Below are 21,817 nucleotides of genomic sequence, written 5' to 3'. Positions count from 1 at the left end.
GTGACGCAATTGGCTAGCGCGTTCGGCTGTTAAGCAAAAGGTTGGAGGTTCGAGCCCTCCCAGGAGCAGTGTGTCGCTTTTTTTCTTTGCGCTGATAGCCTTGGAGAAACGTTCTGACGGTGGTGAGAGTGGAGCACGTCTACTTCTGTGACGCAATTGGCTAGCGCGTTCGGCTGTTAATCAAAAGGTTGGAGGTTCGAGCCCTCCCGAGAGTCGTGTGTCTCTTTTTTTTTCTTTGCGCTGATAGCTTTGGAGAAATGTTCTGATGGTGGTGAGAGTGGAGCACGTCTACTTCTGTGACGCAATTGGCTAGCGCGTTCGGCTGTTAATCAAAAGGTTGGAGGCTCGAGCCCTCCCGAGAGCGGTGTGTCTCTTTTTTTTTCTTTGCGCTGATAGCTTTGGAGAAATGTTCTGATGGTGGTGAGAGTGGAGCACGACTACTTCTGTGAAGCAATTGGCTAGCGCGTTCGGCTGTTAATCAAAAGGTTGGAGGTTCGAGCCCTCGCGAGAGTGGTGTGTCTCTTTTTTTTCTTTGCGCTGATAGCTTTGGAGAAATGTTCTGATGGTGGTGAGAGTGGAGCACGACTACTTCTGTGACGCAATTGGCTAGCGCGTTCGGCTGTTAATCAAAAGGTTGGAGGTTCGAGCCCTCCAGAGAGCGGTGTGTCTCTTTTTTTTCTTTGCGCTGATAGCTTAGGAGAAATGTTCTGACGGTGGTGAGAGTGGAGCACGACTACTTCCGTGACGCAATTGGCTAGCGCGTTCGGCTGTTAATCAAAAGGTTGGAGGTTCAAGCCCTCGCGAGAGCAGTGTGTCTCTTTTTTTTCTTTGCGCTGATAGCTTTGGAGAAATGTTCTGATGGTGGTGAGAGTGAAGCACGACTACTTCTGTGACGCAATTGGCTAGCGCGTTCGGCTGTTAATCAAAAGGTTGGAGGTTCGAGCCCTCCCGAGAGCGGTGTGTCTCTTTTTTTTCTTTGCGCTGATAGCTTTGGAGAAATGTTCTGACGGTGGTGAGAGTGGAGCACGACTACTTCCGTGACGCAATTGGCTAGCGCGTTCGGCTGTTAATCAAAAGGTTGGAGGTTCGAGCCCTCGCGAGAGTGGTGTGTCTCTTTTTTTTCTTTGCGCTGATAGCTTTGGAGAAATGTTCTGATGGTGGTGAGAGTGGAGCACGACTGCTTCCGTGACGCAATTGGCTAGCGCGTTCGGCTGTTAATCAAAAGGTTGGAGGTTCGAGCCCTCCCGAGAGTGGTGTGTCTCTTTTTTTTTCTTTGCGCTGATAGCTTTGGAGAAATGTTCTGATGGTGGTGAGAGTGGAGCACGACTACTTCTGTGACGCAAAAGGCTAGCGCGTTCGGCTGTTAATCAAAAGGTTGGAGGTTTGAGCCCTCGCGAGAGCGGTGTGTCCCTTTTTTTTCTTTGCGCTGATAGCTTTAGAGAAACGTTTTGATGGTGGTGAGAGTGGAGCACGACTACTTCTGTGACGCAATTGGCTAGCGCGTTCGGCTGTTAATCAAAAGGTTGGAGGTTCGAGCCCTCCCGAGAGCGGTGTCTCTTTTTTTTTCTTTGCGCTGATAGCTTTGGAGAAATGTTCTGACGGTGGTCAGAGTGGAGCACGACTACTTCCGTGACGCAATTGGCTAGCGCGTTCGGCTGTTGATCAAAAGGTTTGATGTTCGAGCCCTCGCGAGAGCGGTGAGCCTCTTTTTTTCTTTGCGCTGATAGCTTTGGAGAAATGTTCTGATGGTTGTGAGAGTGGATCACGACTACTTCTGTGACGCAATTGGCTAGCGCGTTCGGCTGTTAATCAGAAGGTTGAATGTTCGAGCCCTTCCGAGAGCGGTGTGTCTCTTATTTTCTTTGCGCTGATAGCTTTGGAGAAATGTTCTGATGGTGGTGAGAGTGGAGCACGACTACAACTGTGACGCAATTGGCTAGCGCGTTCGGCTGTTAATCAAAAGGTTGGAGGTTCGAGCCCTCCCGAGAGTGGTGTGTCTCTTTTTTTTCTTTGCGCTGATAGCTTTGGAGAAATGTTCTGACGGTGGTGAGAGTGGAGCACGACTACTTCCGTGACGCAATTGACTAGCGCGTTCGGCTGTTGATCAAAAGTTTGGATGTTCGAGCCCTCGCGAGAGCGGTGTGCCTCTTTTTCTTTGCGCTGATAGCTTTGGAGAAATGTTCTGATGGTGGTGAGAGTGGAGCACGACTACTTCTGTGACGCAATTGGCTAGCGCGTTCGGCTGTTAATAAGAAGGTTGGATGTTCGAGCCCTCCCGAGAGCGGTGTGTCTCTTTTTTTTCTTTGCGCTGATAGCTTTGGAGAAATGTTCTGACAGTGGTGAGAGTGGAGCACGACTACTTCTGTGACGCAATTGGCTAGCGCGTTCGGCTGTTAATCAAAAGGTTGGAGGTTCAAGCCCTCCCGAAAGCGGTGTGTCTCTTTTTTTTCTTTGCGCTGATAGCTTTGGAGAAATGTTCTGACGGTGGTGAGAGTGGAGCACGACTACTTCCGTGACGCAATTGGCTAGCGCGTTCGGCTGTTAATCAAAAGGTTGGAGGTTCGAGCCCTCCCGAGAGAGGTGTGTCTCTTTTTTTTCTTTGCGCTGATACTTTTAGAAAAATGTTCTGATGGTGGTGAGAGTGGAGCACGACTACCTCCGTGACGCAATTGGCTAGCGCGTTCGGCTGTTAACCAAAAGGTTGGAGGTTCGAGCACTCGCGAGAGCGGTGTGTCTCTTTTTTTCTTTGCACTGATAGCTTTGGAGAAATGTTCTGATGGTGGTGAGAGTGGAGCACGACTACTTCCGTGATGCAATTGGCTAGCGCGTTCAGCTGTTAATCAAAAGGTTGGAGGTTTGAGCCCTCCCGAGAGCGGTGTGTCTCTTTTTTTTCTTTGCGCTGATAGCTTTGGAGAAATGTTCTGACGGTGGTGAGAGTGGAGCACGACTACTTCCGTGACGCAATTGGCTAGCGCGTTCGGCTGTTAATCAAAAGGTTGGAGGTTCGAGCCCTCGCGAGAGCGGTGTGTCTCTTTTTTTCTTTGCGCTGATAGCTTTGGAGAAATGTTCTGATGGTGGTGAGAGTGGAGCACGACTACTTCTGTGACGCAATGGGCTAGCGCGTTCGGCTGTTAATCAAAAGGTTGGAGGTTCGAGACCTCGCGAGAGCGGTGTGTCTCTTTTTTTTCTTTGCGCTGATAGCTTTGGAGAAATGTTCTGACGGTGGTGAGAGTGGAGCACGATTACTTCCGTGACGCAATTGGCTAGCGCGTTCGGCTGTTAATCAAAAGGTTGGAGGTTCGAGTCCTCGCGAGAGCAGTGTGTCTCTTTTTTTTCTTTGCGCTGATAGCTTTGGAGAAATGTTCTGATGGTGGTGAGAGTGGAGCACGACTACTTCCGTGACGCAATTGGCTAGCGCGTTCGGCTGTTAATCAAAAGGTTGGAGGTTCGAGCCCTCCCGAGAGTGGTGTGTCTCTTTTTTTTTCTTTGCGCTGGTAGCTTTGGAGAAATGTTCTGATGGTGGTAAGATTGGAGCACGACTACTTCTGTGACGCAATTGGCTAGCGCGTTCGGCTGTTAATCAAAAGGTTGGAGGTTCGAGCCCTCCCGAGAGCGGTGTGTCTCTTTTTTTTCTTTGCGCTGATACCTTTAGAAAAATGTTCTGATGGTGGTGAGAGTGGAGCACGACTACCTTCATGACGCAATTGGCTAGCGCGTTCAGCTGTTAACCAAAAGGTTGGAGGTTCGAGCCCTCGCGAGAGCGGTGTGTCTCTTTTTTTTTCTTTGCACTGATAGCTTTGGAGAAATGTTCTGATGGTGGTGAGAGTGGAGCACGACTACTTCTGTGACGCAATTGGCTAGCGCGTTCGGCTGTTAATCAAAAGGTTGGAGGTTGGAGCCCTCCCGAGAGCGGTGTGTCTCTTTTTTTTTCTTTACGCTGATAGCTTTGGAGAAATGTTCTGACGGTGGTGAGAGTGGAGCACGACTACTTCCGTGACGCAATTGGCTAGCGCGTTCGGCTGTTAATCAAAAGGTTGGAGGTTCGAGCCCTCCCGAGAGCGGTGTGTCTCTTTTTTTTCTTTGCGCTGATAGCTTAGGAGAAATGTTCTGATGGTGGTGAGAGTGGAGAGCGACTACTTCTGTGACGCAATTGGCTAGCGCGTTCGGCTGTTAATCAAAAGGTTGGAGGTTCGAGCCCTCGCGAGAGAGGTGTGTCTCTTTTTTACTTTGCGCTGAGAGCTTCGGAGAAATGTTCTGATGGTGGTGAGAGCGGAGCACGACTACTTCTGTGACGCAATTGGCTAGCGCGTTCGGCTGTTAATCAAAAGGTTGGAGGTTCGAGCCCTCCCGAGAGCGGTGTGTCTCTTTTTTTTTCTTTGCACTGATAGCTTTGGAGAAATGTTCTGACGGTGGTGAGAGTGGAGCACGACTACTTTCGTGACGCAATTGGCTAGCGCGTTTGGCTGTTAATCAAAAGATTGGATGTTCGAGCCCTCGCGAGAGCGGTGTGCCTCTTTTTCTTTGCGCTGATAGCTTTGGAGAAATGTTCTGATGGTGGTGAGAGTGGAGCACGACTACTTCTGTGACGCAATTGGCTAGCGCGTTCGGCTGTTAATAAGAAGGTTGGATGTTCGAGCCCTCCCGAGAGCGGTGTGTCTCTTTTTTTTCTTTGCGCTGATAGCTTTGGAGAAATGTTCTGACAGTGGTGAGAGTGGAGCACGACTACTTCTGTGACGCAATTGGCTAGCGCGTTCGGCTGTTAATCAAAAGGTTGGAGGTTCAAGCCCTCCCGAAAGCGGTGTGTCTCTTTTTTTTCTTTGCGCTGATAGCTTTGGAGAAATGTTCTGACGGTGGTGAGAGTGGAGCACGACTACTTCCGTGACGCAATTGGCTAGCGCGTTCGGCTGTTAATCAAAAGGTTGGAGGTTCGAGCCCTCCCGAGAGAGGTGTGTCTCTTTTTTTTCTTTGCGCTGATACTTTTAGAAAAATGTTCTGATGGTGGTGAGAGTGGAGCACGACTACCTCCGTGACGCAATTGGCTAGCGCGTTCGGCTGTTAACCAAAAGGTTGGAGGTTCGAGCACTCGCGAGAGCGGTGTGTCTCTTTTTTTCTTTGCACTGATAGCTTTGGAGAAATGTTCTGATGGTGGTGAGAGTGGAGCACGACTACTTCCGTGATGCAATTGGCTAGCGCGTTCAGCTGTTAATCAAAAGGTTGGAGGTTTGAGCCCTCCCGAGAGCGGTGTGTCTCTTTTTTTTCTTTGCGCTTATAGCTTTGGAGAAATGTTCTGATGGTGGTGAGAGTGAAGCACGACTACTTCCGTGACGCTATTGGCTAGCGCGTTCGGCTGTTAATCAAAAGGTTGGAGGTTCGAGCCCTCCCGAGAGCGGTGTGTCTCTTTTTTTTCTTTGCGCTGATAGCTTTGGAGAAATGTTCTGACGGTGGTGAGAGTGGAGCACGACTACTTCCGTGACGCAATTGGCTAGCGCGTTCGGCTGTTAATCAAAAGGTTGGAGGTTCGAGCCCTCGCGAGAGCGGTGTGTCTCTTTTTTTTCTTTGCGCTGATAGCTTTGGAGAAATGTTCTGATGGTGGTGAGAGTGGAGCACGACTACTTCTGTGACGCAATGGGCTAGCGCGTTCGGCTGTTAATCAAAAGGTTGGAGGTTCGAGACCTCGCGAGAGCGGTGTGTCTCTTTTTTTTCTTTGCGCTGATAGCTTTGGAGAAATGTTCTGACGGTGGTGAGAGTGGAGCACGATTACTTCCGTGACGCAATTGGCTAGCGCGTTCGGCTGTTAATCAAAAGGTTGGAGGTTCGAGTCCTCGCGAGAGCAGTGTGTCTCTTTTTTTTCTTTGCGCTGATAGCTTTGGAGAAATGTTCTGATGGTGGTGAGAGTGGAGCACGACTACTTCCGTGACGCAATTGGCTAGCGCGTTCGGCTGTTAATCAAAAGGTTGGAGGTTCGAGCCCTCCCGAGAGTGGTGTGTCTCTTTTTTTTTCTTTGCGCTGGTAGCTTTGGAGAAATGTTCTGATGGTGGTAAGATTGGAGCACGACTACTTCTGTGACGCAATTGGCTAGCGCGTTCGGCTGTTAATCAAAAGGTTGGAGGTTCGAGCCCTCCCGAGAGCGGTGTGTCTCTTTTTTTCTTTGCGCTGATACCTTTAGAAAAATGTTCTGATGGTGGTGAGAGTGGAGCACGACTACCTTCATGACGCAATTGGCTAGCGCGTTCAGCTGTTAACCAAAAGGTTGGAGGTTCGAGCCCTCGCGAGAGCGGTGTGTCTCTTTTTTTTTCTTTGCACTGATAGCTTTGGAGAAATGTTCTGATGGTGGTGAGAGTGGAGCACGACTACTTCTGTGACGCAATTGGCTAGCGCGTTCGGCTGTTAATCAAAAGGTTGGAGGTTCGAGCCCTCCCGAGAGCGGTGTGTCTCTTTTTTTTCTTTGCGCTGATAGCTTAGGAGAAATGTTCTGATGGTGGTGAGAGTGGAGAGCGACTACTTCTGTGACGCAATTGGCTAGCGCGTTCGGCTGTTAATCAAAAGGTTGGAGGTTCGAGCCCTCGCGAGAGAGGTGTGTCTCTTTTTTACTTTGCGCTGAGAGCTTCGGAGAAATGTTCTGATGGTGGTGAGAGCGGAGCACGACTACTTCTGTGACGCAATTGGCTAGCGCGTTCGGCTGTTAATCAAAAGGTTGGAGGTTCGAGCCCTCCCGAGAGCGGTGTGTCTCTTTTTTTTTCTTTGCACTGATAGCTTTGGAGAAATGTTCTGACGGTGGTGAGAGTGGAGCACGACTACTTTCGTGACGCAATTGGCTAGCGCGTTTGGCTGTTAATCAAAAGATTGGAGGTTCGAGCCCTCCCGAGAGCGGTGTGTCTCTTTTTTTTGCTTTGCGCTGATAGCTTTGGAGAAATGTTCTGACGGTGGAGAGAGTGGAGCACGACTACTTCTGTGACGCAATCGGCTAGCGCGTTCGGCTGTTAATCAAAAGGTTGGAGGTTTGAGCCCTCGCGAGAGCGGTGTGTCCCTTTTTTTTTCTTTGCGCTGTTACCTTTGGAGAAATGTTCTGACGGTGGTGAGAGTGGAGCACGACTACTTCCGTGACGCAATTGGCTAGCGTGTTCGGCTGTTAATCAAAAGGTTGGAGGTTCGAGCCCTCGCGAGAGCGGTGTGTCTCTTTTTTTCTTTGCGCTGATAGCTTTGGAGAAATGTTCTGATGGTGGTGAGAGTGGAGCACGACTACTTCTGTGACGCAATTGGCTAGCGCGTTCGGCTGTTAATCAAAAGGTTGGAGGTTCGAGCCCTCCCAAGAGCGGTGTGTCTCTTTTTTTTCTTTGCACTGATAGCTTTGGAGAAATGTTCTGATGGTGGTGAGAGTGGAGCACGACTACTTCTGTGACGCAATCGGCTAGCGCGTTCGGCTGTTAATCAAAAGGTTGGAGGTTTGAGCCCTCGCGAGAGCGGTGTGTCCCTTTTTTTTCTTTGCGCTGTTACCTTTGGAGAAATGTTCTGACGGTGGTGAGAGTGGAGCACGACTACTTCCGTGACGCAATTGGCTAGCGTGTTCGGCTGTTAATCAAAAGGTTGGAGGTTCGAGCCCTCGCGAGAGCGGTGTGTCTCTTTTTTTTCTTTGCGCTGATAGCTTTGGAGAAATGTTCTGATGGTGGTGAGAGTGGAGCACGACTACTTCCGTGACAAAACTGGCTAGCGCGTTCGGCTGTTAATCAAAAGGTTGGAGGTTCGAGCCCTCCCGAGAGCGGTGTGTCTCTTTTTTTTCTTTGCGCTGATAGCTTTGTAGAAATGTTCTGATGGTGGTGAGAGTGGAGACCGACTACTTCCGTGACGCAATTGGCTAGCGCGTTCGGCTGTTAATCAAAAGGTTGGAGGTTGGAGCCCTCCCGAGAGCGGTGTGTCTTTTTTTTCTTTGCGCTGATAGCTTTGGAGAAATGTTCTGATGGTGGTGAGAGTGGAGCACGACTACTTCTGTGACGCAATTGGCTAGCGCGTTCGGCTGTTAATCAAAAGGTTGGCGGTTCGAGCCCTCCCGAGAGCGATGTGTCTCTTTTTTTTTCTTTGCGCTGATAGCTTTGGAGAAATGTTCTGACGGTGGTGAGAGTGGAGCACGACTATTTCCGTGACGCAATCAGCTAGCGCGTTCGGCTGTTAAGCAAAAGGTTGGAGGTTCGAGCCCTCCCAGGAGCAGTGTGTCGCTTTTTTTCTTTGCGCTGATAGCCTTGGAGAAACGTTCTGACGGTGGTGAGAGTGGAGCACGTCTACTTCTGTGACGCAATTGGCTAGCGCGTTCGGCTGTTAATCAAAAGGTTGGAGGTTCGAGCCCTCCCGAGAGTCGTGTGTCTCTTTTTTTTTCTTTGCGCTGATAGCTTTGGAGAAATGTTCTGATGGTGGTGAGAGTGGAGCACGTCTACTTCTGTGACGCAATTGGCTAGCGCGTTCGGCTGTTAATCAAAAGGTTGGAGGCTCGAGCCCTCCCGAGAGCGGTGTGTCTCTTTTTTTTTCTTTGCGCTGATAGCTTTGGAGAAATGTTCTGATGGTGGTGAGAGTGGAGCACGACTACTTCTGTGAAGCAATTGGCTAGCGCGTTCGGCTGTTAATCAAAAGGTTGGAGGTTCGAGCCCTCGCGAGAGTGGTGTGTCTCTTTTTTTTCTTTGCGCTGATAGCTTTGGAGAAATGTTCTGATGGTGGTGAGAGTGGAGCACGACTACTTCTGTGACGCAATTGGCTAGCGCGTTCGGCTGTTAATCAAAAGGTTGGAGGTTCGAGCCCTCCAGAGAGCGGTGTGTCTCTTTTTTTTCTTTGCGCTGATAGCTTAGGAGAAATGTTCTGACGGTGGTGAGAGTGGAGCACGACTACTTCCGTGACGCAATTGGCTAGCGCGTTCGGCTGTTAATCAAAAGGTTGGAGGTTCAAGCCCTCGCGAGAGCAGTGTGTCTCTTTTTTTTCTTTGCGCTGATAGCTTTGGAGAAATGTTCTGATGGTGGTGAGAGTGAAGCACGACTACTTCTGTGACGCAATTGGCTAGCGCGTTCGGCTGTTAATCAAAAGGTTGGAGGTTCGAGCCCTCCCGAGAGCGGTGTGTCTCTTTTTTTTCTTTGCGCTGATAGCTTTGGAGAAATGTTCTGACGGTGGTGAGAGTGGAGCACGACTACTTCCGTGACGCAATTGGCTAGCGCGTTCGGCTGTTAATCAAAAGGTTGGAGGTTCGAGCCCTCGCGAGAGTGGTGTGTCTCTTTTTTTTCTTTGCGCTGATAGCTTTGGAGAAATGTTCTGATGGTGGTGAGAGTGGAGCACGACTGCTTCCGTGACGCAATTGGCTAGCGCGTTCGGCTGTTAATCAAAAGGTTGGAGGTTCGAGCCCTCCCGAGAGTGGTGTGTCTCTTTTTTTTTCTTTGCGCTGATAGCTTTGGAGAAATGTTCTGATGGTGGTGAGAGTGGAGCACGACTACTTCTGTGACGCAATAGGCTAGCGCGTTCGGCTGTTAATCAAAAGGTTGGAGGTTTGAGCCCTCGCGAGAGCGGTGTGTCTCTTTTTTTTCTTTGCGCTGATAGCTTTGGAGAAACGTTTTGATGGTGGTGAGAGTGGAGCACGACTACTTCTGTGACGCAATTGGCTAGCGCGTTCGGCTGTTAATCAAAAGGTTGGAGGTTCGAGCCCTCCCGAGAGCGGTGTCTCTTTTTTTTCTTTGCGCTGATAGCTTTGGAGAAATGTTCTGACGGTGGTGAGAGTGGAGCACGACTACTTCCGTGACGCAATTGGCTAGCGCGTTCGGCTGTTGATCAAAAGGTTTGATGTTCCAGCCCTCGCGAGAGCGGTGTGCCTCTTTTTTTCTTTGCGCTGATAGCTTTGGAGAAATGTTCTGATGGTTGTGAGAGTGGATCACGACTACTTCTGTGACGCAATTGGCTAGCGCGTTCGGCTGTTAATCAGAAGGTTGAATGTTCGAGCCCTCCCGAGAGCGGTGTGTCTCTTATTTTCTTTGCGCTGATAGCTTTGGAGAAATGTTCTGATGTTGGTGAGAGTGGAGCACGACTACTTCTGTGACGCAATTGGCTAGCGCGTTCGGCTGTTAATAAGAAGGTTGGATGTTCGAGCCCTCCCGAGAGCGGTGTGTCTCTTTTTTTTTCTTTGCGGTGATAGCTTTGGAGAAATGTTCTGACAGTGGTGAGAGTGGAGCACGACTACTTCTGTGACGCAATTGGCTAGCGCGTTCGGCTGTTAATCAAAAGGTTGGAGGTTCAAGCCCTCCCGAAAGCGGTGTGTCTCTTTTTTTTCTTTGCGCTGATAGCTTTGGAGAAATGTTCTGACGGTGGTGAGAGTGGAGCACGACTACTTCCGTGACGCAATTGGCTAGCGCGTTCGGCTGTTAATCAAAAGGTTGGAGGTTCGAGCCCTCCCGAGAGAGGTGTGTCTCTTTTTTTTCTTTGCGCTGATACTTTTAGAAAAATGTTCTGATGGTGGTGAGAGTGGAGCACGACTACCTCCGTGACGCAATTGGCTAGCGCGTTCGGCTGTTAACCAAAAGGTTGGAGGTTCGAGCCCTCGCAAGAGCGGTGTGTCTCTTTTTTTCTTTGCACTGATAGCTTTGGAGAAATGTTCTGATGGTGGTGAGAGTGGAGCACGACTACTTCCGTGATGCAATTGGCTAGCGCGTTCAGCTGTTAATCAAAAGGTTGGAGGTTTGAGCCCTCCCGAGAGCGGTGTGTCTCTTTTTTTCTTTGCGCTTATAGCTTTGGAGAAATGTTCTGATGGTGGTGAGAGTGAAGCACGACTACTTCCGTGACGCAATTGGCTAGCGCGTTCGGCTGTTAATCAAAAGGTTGGAGGTTCGAGCCCTCCCGAGAGCGGTGTGTCTCTTTTTTTTCTTTGCGCTGATAGCTTTGGAGAAATGTTCTGACGGTGGTGAGAGTGGAGCACGACTACTTCCGTGACGCAATTGGCTAGCGCGTTCGGCTGTTAATCAAAAGGTTGGAGGTTCGAGCCCTCGCAAGAGCGGTGTGTCTCTTTTTTTTCTTTGCGCTGATAGCTTTGGAGAAATGTTTTGATGGTGGTGAGAGTGGAGCACGACTACTTCTGTGACGCAATGGGCTAGCGCGTTCGGCTGTTAATCAAAAGGTTGGAGGTTCGAGACCTCGCGAGAGCGGTGTGTCTCTTTTTTTTCTTTGCGCTGATAGCTTTGGAGAAATGTTCTGACGGTGGTGAGAGTGGAGCACGATTACTTCCGTGACGCAATTGGCTAGCGCGTTCGGCTGTTAATCAAAAGGTTGGAGGTTCGAGCCCTCGCGAGAGCAGTGTGTCTCTTTTTTTTCTTTGCGCTGATAGCTTTGGAGAAATGTTCTGATGGTGGTGAGAGTGGAGCACGACTACTTCCGTGACGCAATTGGCTAGCGCGTTCGGCTGTTAATCAAAAGGTTGGAGGTTCGAGCCCTCCCGAGAGTGGTGTGTCTCTTTTTTTTTCTTTGCGCTGGTAGCTTTGGAGAAATGTTCTGATGGTGGTAAGATTGGAACACGACTACTTCTGTGACGCCATTGGCTAGCGCGTTCGGCTGTTAATCAAAAGGTTGGAGGTTCGAGCCCTCCCGAGAGCGGTGTGTCTCTTTTTTTTCTTTGCGCTGATAGCTTTGGCGAAATGTTCTGATGGTGGTGAGAATTGAGCACGACTACTTCTGTGACGCAATTGGCTAGCACGTTCGGCTGTTAATCAAAAGGTTGGAGGTTCGAGCCCTCGCGAGAGCGGTGTGTCTCTTTTTTCTCTTTGCGCTGATAGCATTGGAGAAACGTTTTGATGGTGGTGAGAGTGGAGCACGACTACTTCTGTGACGCAATTGGCTAGCACGTTCGGCTGTTAATCAAAAGGTTGGAGGTTCGAGCCCTCCCGAAAGCGGTGTGTCTCTTTTTTTTCTTTGCGCTGATAGCTTTGGAGAAATGTTCTGACGGTGGTGAGAGTGGAGCACGACTACTTCCGTGACGCAATTGGCTAGCGCGTTCGGCTGTTGATCAAAAGGTTGGATGTTCGAGCCCTCGCGAGAGCGGTGTGCCTGTTTTTTTTTTCTTTGCGCTGATAGCTTTGGAGAAATGTTCTGATGGTGGTGAGAGTGGAGCACGACTACTTCTGTGACGCAATTGGCTTGCGCGTTCGGCTGTTAATCAGAAGGTTGGAGGTTCGAACCCTCCCGTGAGCGGTGTGTCTCTTTTTCTTTGCGCTGATACCTTTAGAAAAATGTTCTGATGGTGGTGAGAGTGGAGCACGACTAACTCCGTGACGCAATTGGCTAGCGCGTTCGGCTGTTAACCAAAAGGTTGGAGGTTCGAGCCCTCCCATGAGCGGTGTGTCTCTTTTTTCTTTGCGCTGATAGCTTTGGAGAAATGTTCTGATGGTGGTGAGATTGGAGCACGACTACTTCTGTGACGCAATTGGCTAACGCGTTCGGCTGTTAATCAAAAGGTTGGAGGTTCGAGCCCTCCCGAAAGCGGTGTGTCTCTTTTTTTTCTTTGCGCTGATAGCTTTGGCGAAATGTTCTGATGGTGGTGAGAGTGGAGCACGACTACTTCTGTGACGCAATTGGCTAGCGCGTTCGGCTGTTAATCAAAAGGTTGGAGGTTCGAGCCCTCGCGAGAGCGGTGTGTCTCTTTTTTTTCTTTGCGCTGATAGCTTTGGAGAAACGTTTTGATGGTGGTGAGAGTGGAGCACGACTACTTCTGTGACGCAATTGGCTAGCGCGTTCGGCTGTTAATCAAAAGGTTGGAGGTTCGAGCCCTCCCGAGAGCGGTGTGTCTCTTTTTTTTTCTTTGCGCTGATAGCTTTGGAGAAATGTTCTGACGGTGGTGAGAGTGGAGCACGACTACTTCCGTGACGCAATGGGCTAGCGCGTTCGGCTGTTGATCAAAAGGTTGGATGTTCGAGCCCTCGCAAGAGCGGTGTGCCTCTTTTTTTCTTTGCGCTGATAGCTTTGGAGAAATGTTCTGATGGTGGTGAGAGTGGAGCACGACTACTTCTGTGACGCAATTGGCTTGCGCGTTCGGCTGTTAATCAGAAGGTTGGAGGTTCGAACCCTCCCGTGAGCGGTGTGTCTCTTTTTTTCTTTGCGCTGATACCTTTAGAAAAATGTTCTGATGGTGGTGAGAGTGGAGCACGACTAACTCCGTGACGCAATTGGCTAGCGCGTTCGGCTGTTAACCAAAAGGTTGGAGGTTCGAGCCCTCCCATGAGCGGTGTGTCTCTTTTTTTCTTTGCGCTGATACCTTTAGAAAAATGTTCTGATGGTGGTGAGAGTGGAGCACGACTATCTCCGTGACGCAGTTGGCTAGCGCGTTCGGCTGTTAACCAAAAGGTTGGAGGTTCGAGCCCTGGCGAGGGCGGTGTGTCTCTTTTTTTTCTTTGCGCTGATTGCTTTGGAGAAATGTTCTGATGGTAGTGAGAGTGGAGCACGACTACTTCAGTGACGCAATTGGCTAGCGCGTTCGGCTGTTAATCAAAAGGTTGGAGGTTCGAGCCCTCCCGGGAGCAGTGTGTCTATTTTTTTTCTTTGCGCTGATAGCTTTGGAGAAATGTTCTGAAGGTGGTGAGAGTGGAGCACGACTACTTCGGTGACGCAATTGGCTAGCGCGTTCGGCTGTTAATCAAAAGGTTGGAGGTTCGAGCCCTCCCGAGAGCGGTGTGTCTCTTTTTTTTCTTTGCGCTGATAGCTTTGAAGAAATGTTCTGACGGTGGTGAGAGTGGAGCACGACTACTTCCGTGACGCAATTGGCTAGCGCGTTCGGCTGTTAATCAAAAGGTTGGAGGTTCGAGCCCTCCCATAAGCGGTGTGTCTCTTTTTTTCTTTGCGCTGATAGCTTTGGAGAAATGTTCTGATGGAGGTGAGAGTGGAGCACGACTACTTCCGTGACGCAATTGGCTAGCGCGTTCGGCTGTTAATCAAAAGGTTGGAGGTTCGAGCCCTCCCGAGAGTGGTGTGTCTCTTTTGTTTTCTTTGCGCTGATAGCTTTGGGGAAATGTTCTGATGGTGGTGAGAGTGGAGCATGACTACTTCTGTGACGCAATTGGCTAGCGCGATCGGCTGTTAATCAAAAGGTTGGAGGTTCGAGCCCTCCCGAGAGCGGTGTGTCTCTTTTTTTTCTTTGCGCTGATAGCTTTGGAGAAATGTTCTGATGGTGGTGAGAGTGGAGCACGACTACTTCTGTGACGCAATTGGCTAGCGCGTTCGGCTGTTATTCAAAAGGTTGGAGGTTCGAGCCCTCGCGAGAGCGGTGTGTCTCTTTTTTTTCTTTGCGCTGATAGCTTTGGAGAAACGTTTTGATGGTGGTGAGAGTGGAGCACGACTACTTCTGTGACGCAATTGGCTAGCGCGTTCGGCTGTTAATCAAAAGGTTGGAGGTTCGAGCCCTCCCGAGAGCGGTGTGTCTCTTTTTTTTCTTTGCGCTGATAGCTTTGGAGAAATGTTCTGACGGTGGTGAGAGCGGAGCACGACTACTTCCGTGACGCATTGGCTAGCGCATTCGGCTGTTGATCAAAAGGTTGGATGTTCGAGCCCTCGCGAGAGCGGTGTGCCTCTTTTTCTTTGCGCTGATGGCTTTGGAGAAATGTTCTGACGGTGGTGAGAGTGGAGCACGACTACTTCCGTGACGCAATTGGCTAGCGCGTTCGGCTGTTGATTAAAAGGTTGGATGTTCGAGCCCTCGCGAGAGCGGTGTGCCTCTTTTTCTTTGCGCTGATAGCTTTGGAGAAATGTTCTGATGGTGGTGAGAGTGGAGCACGACTACTTCTGTGACGCAATTGGCTAGCGCGTTCGGCTGTTAATCAGAAGGTTGGATGTTCGAGCCCTCCCGAGAGCGGTGTGTCTCTTTTTTTTTCTTTGCGCTGATAGCTTTGGAGAAATGTTCTGACGGTGGTGAGAGTGGAGCACGACTACTTCCGTGACGCAATTGGCTAGCGCGTTCGGCTGTTAATCAAAAGGTGGGAGGTTCGAGCCCTCCCGAGAGAGGTGTGTCTCTTTTTTTTTCTTTGCGCTGATACTTTTAGAAAAATGTTCTGATGGTGGTGAGAGTGGAGCACGACTACCTCCGTGATGCAATTGGCTAGCGCGTTCGGCTGTTAACCAAAAGGTTGGAGGTTCGAGCCCTCGCGAGAGCGGTGTGTCTCGTTTTTTTCTTTGCACTGATAGCTTTGGAGAAATGTTCTGATGGTGGTGAGAGTGGAGCACGACTACTTCCGTGATGCAATTGGCTAGCGCGTTCAGCTGTTAATCAAAAGGTTGGAGGTTCGAGCCCTCCCGAGAGCGGTGTCTCTCTTTTTTTTCTTTCCGCTTATAGCTTTGGAGAAATGTTCTGATGGTGGTGAGAGTGGAGCACGACTACTTCCGTGACGCAATTGGCTAGCGTGTTCGGCTGTTAATCAAAAGGTTGGAGGTTCGAGCCCTCCTGAGAGCGGTGTGTCTCTTTTTTTTCTTTGCGCTGATAGCTTTGGAGAAATGTTCTGACGGTGGTGAGAGTGGAGCACGACTACTTCCGTGACGCAATTGGCTAGCGCGTTCGGCTATTAATCAAAAGGTTGGAGGTTCGAGCCCTCGCGAGAGCGGTGTGTCTCTTTTTTTTCTTTGCGCTGATAGCTTTGGAGAAATGTTCTGATGGTGGTGAGAGTGGAGCACGACTACTTCTGTGACGCAACTGGCTAGCGCGTTCTGCTGTTAATCAAAAGGTTCGAGGTTCGAGACCTCGCGAGAGCGGTGTGTCTCTTTTTTTTCTTTGCGCTGATAGCTTTGGAGAAATGTTCTGACGGTGCTGAGAGTGGAGCACGACTACTTCCGTGACGCAATTGGCTAGCGCGTTCGGCTGGTAATCAAAAGGTTGGAGGTTCGAGCCCTCGCGAGAGCGGTGTGTCTCTTTTTTTTTCTTTGCGCTGATAGCTTTGGAGAAATGTTCTGATGGTGGTGAGAGTGGAGCACGACTACTTCCGTGACGCAATTGGCTAGCGCGTTCGGCTGTTAATCAAAAGGTTGGAGGTTCGAGCCCTCCCGAGAGTGGTGTGTCTCTTTTTTTTCTTTGCGCTGATAGCTTTGGAGAAATGTTCTGATGGTGGTGAGATGGGAGCACGACTACTTCTGTGACGCAATTGGCTAGCGCGTTCGGCTGTTAATCAAAAGGTTGGAGGTTCGAGCCCTCCCGAGAGCGGTGTGTCTCTTTTTTTTCTTTGCGCTGATAGCTTAGGAGAAATGTTCTGACGGTGGTGAGAGTGGAGCACGACTACTTCCGTGACGCAATTGGCTAGCGCGTTCGGCTGTTAATCAAAAGGTTGGAGGTTCAAGCCCTCGCGAGAGCAGTGTGTCTCTTTTTTTTCTTTGCGCTGATAGCTTTGGAGAAATGTTCTGACGGTGGTGAGAGTGGAGCACGACTACTTCCGTGACGCAATTGGCTAGCGCGTTCGGCTGTTAATCAAAAGGTGGGAGGTTCGAGCCCTCCCGAGAGAGGTGTGTCTCTTTTTTTTTCTTTGCGCTGATACTTTTAGAAAAATGTTCTGATGGTGGTGAGAGTGGAGCACGACTACCTCCGTGATGCAATTGGCTAGCGCGTTCGGCTGTTAACCAAAAGGTTGGAGGTTCGAGCCCTCGCGAGAGCGGTGTGTCTCGTTTTTTTCTTTGCACTGATAGCTTTGGAGAAATGTTCTGATGGTGGTGAGAGTGGAGCACGACTACTTCCGTGATGCAATTGGCTAGCGCGTTCAGCTGTTAATCAAAAGGTTGGAGGTTCGAGCCCTCCCGAGAGCGGTGTCTCTCTTTTTTTTCTTTCCGCTTATAGCTTTGGAGAAATGTTCTGATGGTGGTGAGAGTGGAGCACGACTACTTCCGTGACGCAATTGGCTAGCGCGTTCGGCTGTTAATCAAAAGGTTGGAGGTTCGAGCCCTCCTGAGAGCGGTGTGTCTCTTTTTTTTCTTTGCGCTGATAGCTTTGGAGAAATGTTCTGACGGTGGTGAGAGTGGAGCACGACTACTTCCGTGACGCAATTGGCTAGCGCGTTCGGCTATTAATCAAAAGGTTGGAGGTTCGAGCCCTCGCGAGAGCGGTGTGTCTCTTTTTTTTTCTTTGCGCTGATAGCTTTGGAGAAATGTTCTGATGGTGGTGAGAGTGGAGCACGACTACTTCTGTGACGCAATTGGCTAGCGCGTTCTGCTGTTAATCAAAAGGTTCGAGGTTCGAGACCTCGCGAGAGCGGTGTGTCTCTTTTTTTTCTTTGCGCTGATAGCTTTGGAGAAATGTTCTGACGGTGCTGAGAGTGGAGCACGACTACTTCCGTGACGCAATTGGCTAGCGCGTTCGGCTGTTAATCAAAAGGTTGGAGGTTCGAGCCCTCGCGAGAGCGGTGTGTCTCTTTTTTTTCTTTGCGCTGATAGCTTTGGAGAAATGTTCTGATGGTGGTGAGAGTGGAGCACGACTACTTCCGTGACGCAATTGGCTAGCGCGTTCGGCTGTTAATCAAAAGGTTGGAGGTTCGAGCCCTCCCGAGAGTGGTGTGTCTCTTTTTTTTCTTTGCGCTGATAGCTTTGGAGAAATGTTCTGATGGTGGTGAGATGGGAGCACGACTACTTCTGTGACGCAATTGGCTAGCGCGTTCGGCTGTTAATCAAAAGGTTGGAGGTTCGAGCCCTCCCGAGAGCGGTGTGTCTCTTTTTTTTCTTTGCGCTGATAGCTTTGGAGAAATGTTCTGATGGTGGTGAGAGTGGAGCACGACTACTTCTGTGACGCAATTGGCTAGCGCGTTCGGCTGTTAATCAAAAGGTTGGAGGTTCGAGCCCTCGCGAGAGCGGTGTGCCTCTTTTTTATCTTTGCGCTGATAGCTTTGGAGAAATGTTCTGATGGTGGTGAGAGTGGAGCACGACTACTTCTGTGACGCAATTGGCTTGCGCGTTCGGCTGTTAATCAGAAGGTTGGATGTTCGAGCCCTCCCGAGAGCGGTGTGTCTCTTTTTTTTCTTTGCGCTGATAGCTTTGGAGAAATGTTCTGACGGTGGTGAGAGTGGAGCACGACTACTTCCGTGACGCAATTGGCTAGCGCGTTCGGCTGCTAATCAAAAGGTTGGAGGTTCGAGCCCTCCCGAAAGCGGTGTGTCTCTTTTTTTTCTTTGCGCTGATAGCTTTGGAGAAATGTTCTGACGGTGGTGAGAGTGGAGCACGACTACTTCCGTGACGCAATTGGCTAGCGCGTTCGGCTGGTAATCAAAAGGTGGGAGGTTCGAGCCCTCCCGAGAGAGGTGTGTCTCTTTTTTTTTCTTTGCGCTGATAGCTTTGGAGAAATGTTCTAACGGTGGTGAGAGTGGAGCAGGACTGTCTCCGTGGCGCAATCTGCTAGTGCGTCGGCTGTTAAGCAAAAGGTTGGAGGTTCGAGCCCTCCCAAGAACAGTGTGTCGCTTTTTTTCTTTGCGCTGATAGCCTTGGAGAAACGTTCTGACGGTGTTGAGAGTGGAGCACGACTGTCTGTGTTGCGCAATTGGCTAGCGCGTTGGGCTGTTAACGAAAAGGTTGGAGGTTCGAACCCTCCCATGAGCGGTGTGTCTGTTTTTTTCTTTGCGCTGATACCTTTAGAAAAATGTTCTGATGGTGGGGAGAGTGGAGCACGACTACCTCCGTGACGCAATTGGCTAGCGCGTTCGGCTGTTAACCAAAAGGTTGGAGGTTCGAGCCCTCCCGTGAGCGGTGTGTCTCTTTTTTTCTTTGCGCTGATACCTTTAGAAAAATGTTCTGATGGTGGTGAGAGTGGAGCACGACTACCTCCGTGACGCAGTTGGCTAGCGCGTTCGGCTGTTAACCAAAAGGTTGGAGGTTCGAGCCCTCCCGAGAGCGGTGTGTCTCTTTTTTTTGCTTTGCGCTGATAGCTTTGGAGAAATGTTCTGACGGTGGTGAGAGTGGAGCACGACTACTTCTGTGACGCAATCGGCTAGCGCGTTCGGCTGTTAATCAAAAGGTTGGAGGTTTGAGCCCTCGCGAGAGCGGTGTGTCCCTTTTTTTTTCTTTGCGCTGTTACCTTTGGAGAAATGTTCTGACGGTGGTGAGAGTGGAGCACGACTACTTCCGTGACGCAATTGGCTAGCGTGTTCGGCTGTTAATCAAAAGGTTGGAGGTTCGAGCCCTCGCGAGAGCGGTGTGCCTCTTTTTTTTCTTTGCGCTGATAGCTTTGGAGAAATGTTCTGAAGGTGGTGAGAGTGGAGCACGACTACTTCTGTGACGCAATTGGCTAGCGCGTTCGGCTGTTAATCAAAAGGTTGGAGGTTCGAGCCCTCCCAAGAGCGGTGTGTCTCTTTTTTTTCTTTGCACTGATAGCTTTGGAGAAATGTTCTGATGGTGGTGAGAGTGGAGCACGACTACTTCTGTGACGCAATCGGCTAGCGCGTTCGGCTGTTAATCAAAAGGTTGGAGGTTTGAGCCCTCGCGAGAGCGGTGTGTCCCTTTTTTTTCTTTGCGCTGTTACCTTTGGAGAAATGTTCTGACGGTGGTGAGAGTGGAGCACGACTACTTCCGTGACGCAATTGGCTAGCGTGTTCGGCTGTTAATCAAAAGGTTGGAGGTTCGAGCCCTCGCGAGAGCGGTGTGTCTCTTTTTTTTCTTTGCGCTGATAGCTTTGGAGAAATGTTCTGATGGTGGTGAGAGTGGAGCACGACTACTTCCGTGACAAAACTGGCTAGCGCGTTCGGCTGTTAATCAAAAGGTTGGAGGTTGGAGCCCTCCCGAGAGCGGTGTGTCTTTTTTTCTTTGCGCTGATAGCTTTGGAGAAATGTTCTGATGGTGGTGAGAGTGGAGCACGACTACTTCTGTGACGCAATTGGCTAGCGCGTTCGGCTGTTAATCAAAAGGTTGGCGGTTCGAGCCCTCCCGAGAGCGGTGTGTCTCTTTTTTTTTCTTTGCGCTGATAGCTTTGGAGAAATGTTCTGACGGTGGTGAGAGTGGAGCACGACTATTTCCGTGACGCAATCAGCTAGCGCGTTCGGCTGTTAAGCAAAAGGTTGGAGGTTCGAGCCCTCCCAGGAGCAGTGTGTCGCTTTTTTTCTTTGCGCTGATAGCCTTGGAGAAACGTTCTGACGGTGGTGAGAGTGGAGCACGTCTACTTCTGTGACGCAATTGGCTAGCGCGTTCGGCTGTTAATCAAAAGGTTGGAGGTTCGAGCCCTCCCGAGAGTCGTGTGTCTCTTTTTTTTTCTTTGCGCTGATAGCTTTGGAGAAATGTTCTGATGGTGGTGAGCGTGGAGCACGTCTACTTCTGTGACGCAATTGGCTAGCGCGTTCGGCTGTTAATCAGAAGGTTGGAGGCTCGAGCCCTCCCGAGAGCGGTGTGTCTTTTTTTTTCTTTGCGCTGATAGCTTTGGAGAAATGTTCTGATGGTGGTGAGAGTGGAGCACGACTACTTCTGTGAAGCAATTGGCTAGCGCGTTCGGCTGTTAATCAAAAGGTTGGAGGTTCGAGCCCTCGCGAGAGTGGTGTGTCTCTTTTTTTTCTTTGCGCTGATAGCTTTGGAGAAATGTTCTGATGGTGGTGAGAGTGGAGCACGACTACTTCTGTGACGCAATTGGCTAGCGCGTTCGGCTGTTAATCAAAAGGTTGGAGGTTCGAGCCCTCCAGAGAGCGGTGTGTCTCTTTTTTTTCTTTGCGCTGATAGCTTAGGAGAAATGTTCTGACGGTGGTGAGAGTGGAGCACGACTACTTCCGTGACGCAATTGGCTAGCGCGTTCGGCTGTTAATCAAAAGGTTGGAGGTTCAAGCCCTCGCGAGAGCAGTGTGTCTCTTTTTTTTCTTTGCGCTGATAGCTTTGGAGAAATGTTCTGATGGTGGTGAGAGTGAAGCACGACTACTTCTGTGACGCAATTGGCTAGCGCGTTCGGCTGTTAATCAAAAGGTTGGAGGTTCGAGCCCTCCCGAGAGCGGTGTGTCTCTTTTTTTTCTTTGCGCTGATAGCTTTGGAGAAATGTTCTGATGGTGGTGAGAGTGGAGCACGACTACTTCCGTGACGCAATTGGCTGGCGCGTTCGGCTGTTAATCAAAAGGTTGGAGGTTCGAGCCCTCGCGAGAGTGGTGTGTCTCTTTTTTTTCTTTGCGCTGATAGCTTTGGAGAAATGTTCTGATGGTGGTGAGAGTGGAGCACGACTGCTTCCGTGACGCAATTGGCTAGCGCGTTCGGCTGTTAATCAAAAGGTTGGAGGTTCGAGCCCTCCCGAGAGTGGTGTGTCTCTTTTTTTTCTTTGCGCTGATAGCTTTGGAGAAATGTTCTGATGGTGGTGAGAGTGGAGCACGACTACTTCTGTGACGCAATAGGCTAGCGCGTTCGGCTGTTAATCAAAAGGTTGGAGGTTTGAGCCCTCGCGAGAGCGGTGTGTCTCTTTTTTTTCTTTGCGCTGATAGCTTTGGAGAAACGTTTTGATGGTGGTGAGAGTGGAGCACGACTACTTCTGTGACGCAATTGGCTAGCGCGTTCGGCTGTTAATCAAAAGGTTGGAGGTTCGAGCCCTCCCGAGAGCGGTGTCTCTTTTTTTTCTTTGCGCTGATAGCTTTGGAGAAATGTTCTGACGGTGCTGAGAGTGGAGCACGACTACTTCCGTGACGCAATTGGCTAGCGCGTTCGGCTGTTAATCAAAAGGTTGGAGGTTCGAGCCCTCGCGAGAGCGGTGTGTCTCTTTTTTTTCTTTGCGCTGATAGCTTTGGAGAAATGTTCTGATGGTGGTGAGAGTGGAGCACGACTACTTCCGTGACGCAATTGGCTAGCGCGTTCGGCTGTTAATCAAAAGGTTGGAGGTTCGAGCCCTCCCGAGAGTGGTGTGTCTCTTTTT

The sequence above is a fragment of the Rhipicephalus microplus genome, unplaced genomic scaffold, assembly GCF_043290135.1.
Source record: "Rhipicephalus microplus isolate Deutch F79 unplaced genomic scaffold, USDA_Rmic scaffold_17, whole genome shotgun sequence".
Lineage (NCBI taxonomy): Eukaryota > Metazoa > Arthropoda > Arachnida > Ixodida > Ixodidae > Rhipicephalus > Rhipicephalus microplus.
This window is presented reverse-complemented; position numbering follows the sequence as displayed.